The sequence below is a fragment of the Lepidochelys kempii genome, chromosome 12, assembly GCF_965140285.1.
Source record: "Lepidochelys kempii isolate rLepKem1 chromosome 12, rLepKem1.hap1, whole genome shotgun sequence".
Classification (NCBI taxonomy): domain Eukaryota; kingdom Metazoa; phylum Chordata; order Testudines; family Cheloniidae; genus Lepidochelys; species Lepidochelys kempii.
Window position 1 is genome coordinate 7,976,265 of NC_136391.1, and position 11,854 is coordinate 7,988,118.

An 11,854-nucleotide genomic window follows, 5' to 3' on the forward strand; every position below is an offset into this window, starting at 1 on the left:
TCGCTACCCCCGGCCTTCAAGGAACAATTCAAACCATGTTCATGAGATTCCTTGAACCCAAGCCCACCTCCCTCAGGCCACGTTGTGACAGACCCTCCTGAGTGCTATGGAGAGGTCCACGATGTGAAAGAACTGACACCTGCCCCAGACCCATGGGCAGCAAGACCATCCATCAACCCAGGACATATTGAGGCAGGGGCTATTTTGGCTGTAGAGGAGGAGGTGTGAGGTGACGTGGGGAATAAACAGGTCACCTTGGGCCAGATCCTCTGCTGGTGTAAATCTGTATAGCTCCCTTGAAGCCCACAGAGCTACATCAGTTTACACCAGCTGAGGATCTGGTCCATTGACCCTCAGAAGCAGGCCCCATTCCCTCCCGACCACCAGCTGCTGCTGTAGCATTGCCATGCAGTTAAGCAACTTGGCAGCTCCCGATAAGCATTGTTCTCCCTGGGTTGCACAAGCATGTTCAGATTTCTTCATTGCAGGGGCGGGGTGTCCAGGGTAAGGAGGGCAGGAGGGGAGGCTTGATTTGCAACCTTAAACCTCTAGAAGCTTGAGAATGTCCCTGCTGCACTGGCTGTGGTTTCCTTTTCATCTGAATTGAAATTCTGCGGTGTATAAGCATCAGGAAAAAAAAAAAAGAAACACCCTAATTCTGCAAATAGGGAAGGGGAAATTCAAGGGAACGTGTTCTGGCTTGACCCTTAAATGCACTGTGGAAAGAAGGGGTCAGGGAGAATGTGCACACAGGACCATTGTTTCATCCCCTGTCCTGATTGAAACAAAGCAGGGAACAGATACAGATCTCTAGACACTTCCTTAGGGAGGATACCTGCCAGGTCAGCACAGGGTCAAAAAGAGTCCAGCCCAAAATATGCAGGTAGCAGAGCCCTAACCATTCAACTCCCTTCTACCTGGGTTTTACTTCTGCTTTCCCCTTCTCTCAGTAGTGACTCTGAGTTTAATTCACCCCTGCCTACGGGGCGTTTAAACCCCACTGAGAGCCAGGACCTGGCTCAAGTAATAATAGTTCGTAGATCTCAGAGTGCTTTACAAGGGAGGTCAGTCTCCTAATCCCAAGGTATACATGGGGAAACTGAGGCACAGAGTGATGAAGTGACTTGCCCAGCCTCATGGGGAATTAAATGGTACCTAGGCCTCATGCTGGCACTCTGCATTTCACCCTCTGTCCACCTCCGTTTGTCCATCTGTCCCTCTGTTTTCTTTCTCACTGGCCACTCACCTGGGTCCCGAGCTGCTGCTGCTGTAGTTTGTGGCTCTCAAAGTGTAGTCATGTATTTTTGGAACGATCTTATTGACCCTTATTTAAAACAGGGGTTGTCAACCCCATGAGTTCAAAAACCATGAGCGTGGCTTGCAAATCATGACATTTTACGAAATCATAAAAGTGGCCTTTAGGAAAATATCACGAGGTTGGCAATCAAATCGCAAGAGTTGGCAACGCTGCGGAATCACCTCCTGTGCACGGCGGATTCGCCGTATTTCACCTGCAGATCAGTAATCAGTCAACAGAACCCAACCCAGGGAAGCAAGCAGTCACACTCCTGACAACAAAATACATGCCGGGAGCTAGTGAAGAACCTTTGTTCTTAAGCTAATAATGAGCGAGGGCCTGGATGCACAAAACGAGTTAAGCGTTGTGACGCTGGCTGTCACAGCACCTGCCTGCTAGGTGCTTAGAAGATCACTGCGGTTCACAAACCGCGAGTGAGGAGAGGGTTCACAGCTGGGAATCACTAGCACATGGGCCCCCCTGCAGGCTGGATTTAGGTGCTGATCTCCATGAGGGGTGGGGCTGAGCACACCCCCGCCCCCACTGGTCATCGTCTCCCATTGGCTAGTTTAGGCAGCCCTTCGAGCCCATTGATTGCAATGGCAGTTAGGAGCCTTAAACGCCTTTGAGTTTCTGGGCCAATGTCCCTTTTCCCAGTGAGACGCTACAGGAGTCTACCCCCGTCTTCCTTCGTGCTGGAGTGTTCTCTAGGAACAAACGCCTTGTTAACATGTGCCCTGTGACAAGGTCTACCAGGCCGTTGTGGCTCCCTACAGGAGACCCCGGGACCCTACTATTCCGCCCCCCTCCCCCAGGAAGGAGCAGCGAAGGTGAGTTCTCCAGACCTGCCTAGAGAGGCCTTACGGAAGCAGCCAATCAGAGCACAGCAGGCTCAGATAAAAGGCACAGCAGGACCTTAGCAGGTCAGTTCCTGGCTGGGACCAGAGCTTATAAGGAAGGGAGCATCTCTCTGGCCCAAGGAGCTCAAGGGACAACCAGAGCTTGGCTCTAGCTGCATTTCTTAAGCTGGGAGAGAAAGACCCTGAGAACTTGACCCCTAAAGTCGGGGGTGGCGAAAAAGAGGCCCAGGGAAGTAGCAGCAATGAATTGAAGTGAGAGGTATGGGGCAGCTGCAGATAGGCTCCCTGAGTTCAAACCCAGAGTAGAGGGTGGGCCTGGGTTTCCGCACAGCCACCGACAATGTGGTGTAAATCCTGAGAAATGGACAAGGCTCATCTGGAAGCCTGAGAGAAGGGCTGAGTTTAAAGGGCCCAGAGCTGGGGCTGAAGACCCTGATGTGGGCAGATGGACAGTTCTTGGTGGGCTGTTTGCCATTTTGACTGAGCGGCCTGGCTGGAGGGTTGAGCCACTGGTGACCTGCCAATGGAGGCTGATAACCTACAGGGGGCACCAAGAGTGGGGGAAAAACTTCGGTCTCACACGCAACAGCAGGAGGTGCTCAAGAGATGAGCACTCTCCTTACATGCCCCTGAATAACAGCCTCAGATCGTTCAGGGTTTCCCTTTAGTGCAGAGAAAACTCCACACTTTAATCTTTTACACTTCCTTGTTCTGATTTTGTTTTTTCTGCTTTGTACACTCACACAGGCCTGATTAAGTCCATTAGCACTCCCATTGATTCCTGTGGGACTAATTACACTCTTAAAGTGAGTACTTACAAGCTGAAGGCCCTTGGGCCTGGATCCTCAGAGGTATTCAGGTGCCTAACTCCCATAGACTTCAGTGGGAGTTAAGTGCCTAAATACCTTTGAGGATATTGGCCTTGCTGAATATTAGGTCTAAAACTTGCAGCCCTCTGGGGAAATGCCTGCCGGTGTCAGCTGGAGTCATTGAGAGTCTCTTCCGAGTAAGGGTTGAAAGATTTGACCCCCACTTATATTTTAAACAAGGGTCAACTTTCTGAGATTGCAGAGCTGGGACAGGGGGCAGAGTTTGGCTGGGAGCATCCATGTGGTGCCACACTTCTAGTCATTGCTACGGTTATTACGCCTTTGTTTGCAGCCGTGAGCAAGGCGCTTTCCAGACACACAAGAAGGACTGGTCCCTGCCCCAGGGTGCTCACAGGCTAACGCTGGCCAGACAGACAAAGGTCAGGGAAGGTAAACAACAGAAGGGATTTTCTACAGAGATTAACCAGACTTGCTGAAAGCAAAAGTGGTCTTTCACGGGTCTAAGTGATTAGAACAGCATCTGTTTCTGATACACTGTTATGTCTAGGCAGCCTATTCTCCTTTCCTGGGGGTGGGGAAGAGAATATCTGGGGCCAGAACCTGATCTCATTTAAACAGATATAAATCCAGAGCAGCCCTATTGAGTCCATGTAAATGAGATCAGAAATCCCTTAGCATTACTTGATATCACATACATTGCTCTGAATTCTGCTCTGTCTGTGTAGCCCCAGCAAAGCTAATGGGGAGTTGTCTGGGTAACCGAGAGCAGAATTTGCCTTGCTGTTTGCATATAGATGGTTCGTGAAACACTACAACAGACTGTCTTGCATCCTGCAGTAATGGCGAAGAAGGAGAAATTATGTTTGAAAGTGAAGTTGGTTCAAGCATTCGCTCTTTGATCCACCCCCTCTGTGTTTTGCCCAATATTCCATGTCTTGCCTGCAATCTCTAGAGGCCTTGTGCAGCTCGGGAGTTCCCTGTTCAGTGGGCCCCTCTATTCCTGCCCCGGAAAAGGGAGTGGGTCCGGGAAGCATTGCAGCGAGGAAGAAGAGGGTGGTGCACCAGGAGTTATGCTAGCCACCTCTTTTGGTGGGGTTTGCAACCTCATGGCTTCCCTGACTAGTTCTAGTGTAGAGGAGATCCTGGCGAACACTTGTATCTCCTCGCTGTAGGTTACCCCCAATATGGCCAGGCAGAGAATCAACACACACACACATCAAGCTGAAGGACTCTCCCTCCAAAAAAGAGAGTTTAGACGCTCACCTGATACTTCTCCCAACCTTCCCAGAATTACCTTCTTCCTGCCTCTTTCACTTCATAGAATCATAGGACTGGAAGGGACCTCGAGAGGTCATCTAGTCCAGTCCCCTGCACTCATGGCAGGACTAAGTATTATCTAGACCATCCCTGACAGGTGTTTGTCTAACCTGCTTTTAAAAACTTCCAATGATGGAGATTCCACAACCTCCCTAGGCAATTTATTCCAGTGCTTAACTACCCTGACAGGAAGTTTTTCCTAATGTCCAACCTAAACCACCTTTGCTGCAATTTTAGTCCATTGCTTCCTGTCCTATCCTCAGAGATTAAGAACAAATATTTCCCCCCCGCTCCTTGTAACAACCATTTATGTCCTTGAAAACTGTTATCATGTCCCCCCTCAGTCCTCTCTTCTCCAGACTAAACAAACCCAGTTTTTTCAATCTTCCTTCATAGGTCATGTTTTCTAGACCTATAATCATTTTGGTTGCTCTTCTCTGGACTTTCTGCAATTTGTCCACGTCTTTCCTTAAATGTGGCTCTCAGAACTGGACACAATACTCCAGTTGAGGCCTAATCAGCTGGGAGTAGAACAGAAGAATTACTTCTCGTGTCTTGCTTACAACACTCCTGCTAATACATCCCCGAATGATGTTTGCTTTTACTACAACAGTGTTACTGTTGATTCATATTTAGCTTGTGATCCACTATGTCCCCCAGATGCCTTTCTGCCGTACTCCTTCCTAGGCAGTCATTTCCCATTTTGTATGTGTGCAACTGATTGTTCCTTCCTAAGTGCAGTACTTTGCATTTGTCCTTATTGAATTTCATCCTGTTTACTTCAGACCATTTCTCTGGTTTGTCCAGATCATTTTGAATTTTAATCCTATCCTCCAAAGCACTTGCAACCCCTCCCAGTTTGGTATCATCCGCAAACTGTATCGGTGTACTCTCTGTGCTGTTATCTAAATCACTGATAAAGATATTGAACAGAACTGGACCCAGAACCGATCCCTGCGGGACCCCACTCATTATGCCCTTCCAGCATGACTGTGAACCACTGATAACTACCATCTGGGAATGGGTTTCCAACCAGTTTTGCACCCACCTTATAGTAGCACCATCAAGGTTGCATTTCCCCTAGTTTGTTTATGAGACGGTCAGTCTACCCGAGGTGAATTGACTCCATTCCCCTGCTCCCTGCATCAGCTTTTCTTTCTCAAACCCTCTGAGCCCCAACTCCTCCCAGATCCCCAGTTCTCTGACAGTGGGTCTCATGTCTGGAACTCCCTGGGCCCTGTCCTCAGATCCACTGCAGCCCCTTTGTACCACTCCAACTTAACCACTCTTCCCCTGGAGTAGGGCAAAGGCTGGAGCAATGTAGAACTGACATAGCAACTTTATGCCACACCTCCACAGTGTGGGGGCTGGAGAAAAGTGAAAATTTGTCTTTCTTGCTGCTGGAATAGTGGCTGGGGCTGCCAGGCATAGGTTAGAGCAGCCCTGGGGCTGCTGTAACTTATGTCAGGGGTCATGCTAACTCTCAGGTGGCCTCTGAATAATGGAGCCACAACTGATGTAAAGCTCTTGTTCCAACCCTCTCACCCTCTCCTCTCCCTCCCTTCATGTCCTGCACTGACCACAACCTGCCAGGCACGGGAGCCTCTATTTGGGCTGCTGAGCAGGGTTAGCCCCACCTGGTCTAGACGCCTGTTCCCACCAAAGGAGATCTGCTGCGGCTACTTCCGCAGGGGGGAATTTCACAGAGACTTCCGCATAGCTGCCGTCCTAGGCTGTAGCTGTACCTGAGACCACAAATACCCAGGCTTAGAGTACTGCCGGACTGTGTATAGGTGCAGTGTGCCAGTTGGCCACTGGAGGACGCCATTGCTCCAGGAATAAGGCGTCACGCAGCCCGGCAGCACGGCTTCCAGCTCATTGGAAAGCCATTTCCAGTTACTAAAGCAATTAGCGTGAAAAAATCAATAAGTGCCTAAATTGCGGTTAATTGACCATCCCTTGGTTAACCATACCCACTTGTGTGTCCCGGTACATGAACAGGGCACAGGGCTAAGACGGCCCTGGCATCATTACGGCCTCCCGCACAGCAACGGCAAGCCCCCTGGAGCATGTGAATGGCGTCCAAAGGGGACAGCAGTGACCTGAGGGAGGATCCAGGCTTAGCAGGGAGACCCTGGAGATCACACGCATGTCGCCTGCACAGCAGGAGAGTTTGCTGGCCCTGATGTGGCAATATGGTCACAAAAGACTTGCTGCCCCTGGGTAGGGGTCTCTGCTGGAGGCGTTCATGCAGGACCGATAGTCGTCTTCGGTCACGTCCACCTGCGGGCTTAAACCTCCCGTCAGCCAAGACCTTTCTCAGGGACGCTGCAGCGAGTGGAAGATTCCCCAAGAGCGAAAGCGTGACTTTGGGGCCAGTGCTGGAGCCGGGCAAGCAGGGGGCTGCGATGCTCACTAGAGAATGCCAGAGGGAGAGGAGGAGGACAGGCGACAATGAGTGCACTGTTCTGTTCTCCTGAGCTGCTTGGCTGACGAATGGAGCGACTGGCCACTGCCGACATGTGGTGTACTCTGTGTGTGTCACTGCTTTGAAGAGACAAGCCTGCCTAAGCGCCTCACGATTGCGTGAGGGAGCATGCCCTCCTCTCTTCTGTTCCGCTGACAGCCTACGGTACAGTACGCTCATAGGACCTGCCCCGGGGACCCGTCTAACCCAGTAACCTGCCTTCAGTCGTGACCAGTACCTGCTGCTTCAGATGACGGTGCAACACCCACAATGCACCTGGCCAGCGGTGCCATGCTGGGGAATTCTTTCCCGGACCCCCAGGGTGAATCCAGAGGCCCAAACCCGAGAAGTAGTCGGGGCCTGCACTCCTCCCGCCACCAATGAGAGTCCAGCGTGCTCAGCAATGCTCAGGCTTAGCATTACCCCCGAACAACCCAGCCATCGCTGGTTCGTGCCTCTCCTGCCTTCAGCACCTAGCGTGACTGGGCCCCAACTGAGTTCTCTCTTGGTCAGCTTTCTGCCTCTCCCCAACCCCCCTAGAATCTCCTATAACCCCACTCTCCCTTCGGCTGGACTCAGCTTGCATTCCTTAGCCCCCGGGGGCCACACTGAACTAGGTCCCTCCTGAAGCCCTTGGCTCCACTTCCATTCATCATACAGCTGCTCTTTCTATCAGCTGTATGGAGTTCTGGGAATTTCTTGGGCCAGTGGGACAGAGGTGAATTTCCTTCCTTCCCTATCTCTCCCCTGCGATCAGCTTCCCTAGCGTGGCAGGGCTTGGTGTGGAGTTCCCCTGCTGTGATATCTCCCCTCAGATCCTTCGCAGTGCTTTACTCCCCTGCTACATTAGAGGAATTCCCCTGCTTGCTTATCTTCCCCCACAGGTTTACCTTCACAGTCCTCCCAGCGCTGGTCATTACCAGAGTCGCCCTGCTTTCTCTTTGGCAGGTGGTGGATGGGAAAAGCACACAAAGCTTCCAGCTCGGGCATAAAAGAAAGGAGATGGTGCTTGAATGCCAGAAGACTGGGATGTGTAAATCAAAAGCCATGTTGGAAACTATGACAGAGCCCGGCCAGGATATTACACAGCTGGAACGGCGTTGAGGAGCAAGAACAAAGGGCCCAGGCAACTTTCGGTGGCATGCAAAGCTGTGTTCCCAAAAACAAGACCTCAGCAGCTGAGCAGTTTGCAAACACATGCATGGTCAGCTCCAACTGCTCATTAGGCAAACTGCTCTGCATGTGTCCTCTCTCTTAGGCTCCCACTCAGACAGGAGGTCCATTGGGACAGACAGCACACCGGCACGGTCGGTTCTGGGACACTGGCAGAACGGTGGGTGCAATGACCAGACACTAGCTTTCAACACATGTGAACGGATCCTTATGGGGCTCATCACACGGTTGGGTTCCTCCTCGCTCTCCATTCCTTTCCATTCACAGACCAGAAAAACAAGGCCTCTCCGTCCCAATAAAAACCCTTCCCCAAACAACAATCAAATCCTGAGTCCCAAACAGGACATTAGGTGGAATCTGGTCTTGTTCCCTCCCGGAGTAGCTATTCCTTTCTTCTGGCCTTTCATGCTGAATCCAGTAGAGTTTAAGGGCCCAGCTGCATCTCCTCTCCAGCCACTTACCCCTTCCCTGTCTGATTGCAAACCTTCGTAGACTGAGTGAGGATACCAAGGTTTGGGGTTTTGTTCTACTCAGACAGCCTCATTCCAACTTCCCAAGGGACTTGTACAGGGGCGAGCAAACTTTTTGGCCAAGGGCTGCATCAGGTTTCAGAAATTGTATGGAGGGCCAGTTAGGGGAGGCTGTGCCTCCCCAAACAGCCAGGCATGGCCCAACCACCGCCCCCATCTGACCTCCCCTGCTTCTTGCCCCCTGACGGCCCCCACCCCATCCACACCCCCTGCTTTCTGTCCCCTGGCTGCCCCCGGACCCTCCACCCCTAACTTCTCCCTGCCGCCCCATCCAACCCCCCGCCCCCGCTCCCTGACTGCCCCCAAAACCCTTGCCCCCATTCAACCCCCCAGTTCTCCGCCCTCTGACTGCCCGCCCCCTGTCCACACCCCCACCCCCTGACCACCACCCTGAACTCCCCCACTCCCTGCCCCCTTACCGTGCTTCCTGGAGCACCAGTGGCTGGTGGCACGGCTGCACCAGGACAGGCAGCCGCGCCGCCCAGCTGGAGCCAGCCATGCACCGCACAGCACAGAGACCAGGTCAGGCCAGGCTCTGCAGCTGCACTGCCCCAGGAGCTCCCAGCCCCACCGCCCCGAGCATTGCACCAGCGGCACCGTGAGCTGAGGCTGCAGGGGAGGGGCCAGGTACTAGCCTCCTGGGCCAGGAACTCAGGGGCTGGGCAGAACGGTCCTGTGGGCTGGATGTGGCCCGCGGGCCGTAGTTTGCCCACCTCTGGACTTGTAGGACACAGATGGGAAGTCTAGCCTGTCACAGGGCTGTCTCAGTGGGCCTGAGGTTCTCTCTGGCCATGCCACATGACAGGGCTTGGTTCTGTCTTTGGCTCCCTGAGCTGGTGGGGGCAGGAAGTGCCGTGGAAGAAGAACACTCAGCCCCCTCAGGGGAGCAGCATTTCTCCTGGCTCCAGAGCAGCTCTGCAAACTGAGCTTCTGCACTCATCACCCTTTCCCCAAGGAAGGTCACTGCAAGGTGGGACCATGAGGGAGGAGGAGATCATTCTTCTCTGGAGGACAAAACAGGCATGAAAAAAGGAATGATTTCTAGGCTGTTTAGTGAGGCCAGAGAACAAAATTTCGAGGCACTGGGGATAATCCAAAGAAAGGGGAAGTATCCCAATGTCCTCCACTGCCACCGTAAGAGAATGCACAGACATTCGTCCAGCTCACAGGGGCAGTGTGAGTGTCACATGAGAAGCCAAGCGAAGGACAGTAGGTCGGGTAGGAGCTTGGGAAGTTCTGCTAGGGGACCCCTGCACTCTATAGCATATGGAGCACATAGCACAGACCCCCTCTGTGTTCCAGGAACAAGCCGAATAAACCCAACGGCCATGAAGTTAGCCCAGGTTTCTCACAAGAGCAAGTGTAAGCCAGGGTAGGACACTGGTCAGTTCTACAGGGGCAGCCAGCCCAATGTGAAGTGCTCAGTAAAAATGCTGGTTAGAATATCAGGGTTGGAAGGGACCTCAGGAGGTCATCTAGTCCAACCCCCTGCTCAAAGCAGGACCAATCCCCAATTTTTGGCCTGAATCCCTAAATGGCCCCATCAAGGATTGAACTCACAACCCTGGATTTAGCAGGCCAAAGCTCAAACCACTGAGCTATCCCTCCTCCAATCTAGAAGTCCAATGCATTATCCATTGTGCCACAGAGTTCCTTATTTCCACAGCCTTGTGGCTTAACAATAGCGTCCTCGTCAGGTGGGGAACACTCACCCCATCCTTCACGCCGAATTGCAGACAGTGTCTGGCAAGCGGAGTTGCTATTGGACACACTGGCGATATTGAAACACCCCATTGAAACCTGATCCACGGGGCGTTTATTCTGAATGCCTTGCAAATGTTGGGGCCTGGTCGGGGAAGTGGGCAGAGCCGGGCTAGACAAGTGAGACAGAGGGGCTAGTGGATTGCCAGGTTGGAACATGTGTCCTGCTTGCAGGGTAAGGCAGGCACCTGTTTCTGCAGGACCACGGAGTGTTTGTTACATCTGCTGACAGGCTTGGACACATGCAGGACTTAGCTGCTGGACCCAAGTCTTTCAGTGCCCCTGGTGCAATCCTGCTAACTCCAAAGGAAAGGAGCCAGGGTTTGCAAAGTGCTTTATGCTGCCCTATGCCGCACGCAACAAGGTCATCTCAGACAGGCCGATCTTTGTCTTAGATGAGCGAGACATTGTAAAGAACAGTGCGTCCCCTAGCCACCTGCACTGAGCTGCACGCAAAATCGCTGCCCCTCTCTGGAAACAGCCGAGTCCACAGAGATTTAAAGGGGCAGCACACCGCAAACAAAGCCATTGCAGTCACTAAGCAAAATGCATTGCCATTCCCAATGTAAAGCACGATAGAAGGGCTAACGGTTATGAATTGGATTATTTCCTTTTTATGGAGCTCTCCCCTCCCTCCTCTGCCCCTTCCCTAATAGCACCTGCGGGTACAGTATGCAAGCGACTTCCTCTTCCAAGCCAGACTCTTCTCCACAGAATAACCTGGCTTGTCCGCCGAGGGATACCAAGAGAGCCTGCTTAGGCCTCCCATTCTTCCCAGTGTAACCCCCACGAGCGATCCCAAGGGCCAGTGGTGTGAGAGGCAGCCCGGCTGCACCTCAGACTTGCAGTCAGGAGGCAAGAAGGCCAGTGCAGAAAGGATTTGCACGGGTCAAGTCCTCTTTCTGACTTCCATCCCTCTAGGCCGGGTTGTGCTACCCAGAAGTGTGTTAAACAGATGGGGAAGCAAAACCTGAGCCACACACAGCCTTGGCTAGGCTCGGCTCTGTATTAGCTTCCTCAGAGAATGTTGAAGTACGTAATCAACAGCTCTCGCTTCCTCATACTCTCACAAGGCAAGGCAGGAGGACACATTGGAGGGACACAAAGGGGGGCACCAACTAAACAGGGGGGCACGTGCGCCCCCCCCCCCCACGTGGCCTGCACGTTAAGGACAATTACATTATTCAGTTGCATCTGTCCCATTGATGATGGGAGATAATTTTTAAGTCTTCTGAAGTTCCGGATGATACAGGCACAGTGAGAAGGACTTTTATTAGGGCTTGTCGATTCATCGCAGTTAACTCACGCGATTAACTCAAAAAGCATTAATCGCCGTTCTAATCGCACTGTTAAACAATCGAACACCAATTGAGATGTGTTAAATATTTTGGATGTTTGTCTACATTTTCAAATATTTGATTTCAATTTACAATGCAGACTACAAAGTGCACAGTGCTCACTTTATATTATTATTTTATTACAAATATTTGCACTGTAAAAATGATAAACGAAAGAAACGAAAGAAATCTTAAAAACTACAAACCAAGTTTATAACCGTAAAAAAAAAAAACAATGCAAGATAATAGTAGCAGCCATACAGGCTGGCACAAAAAAAAGTG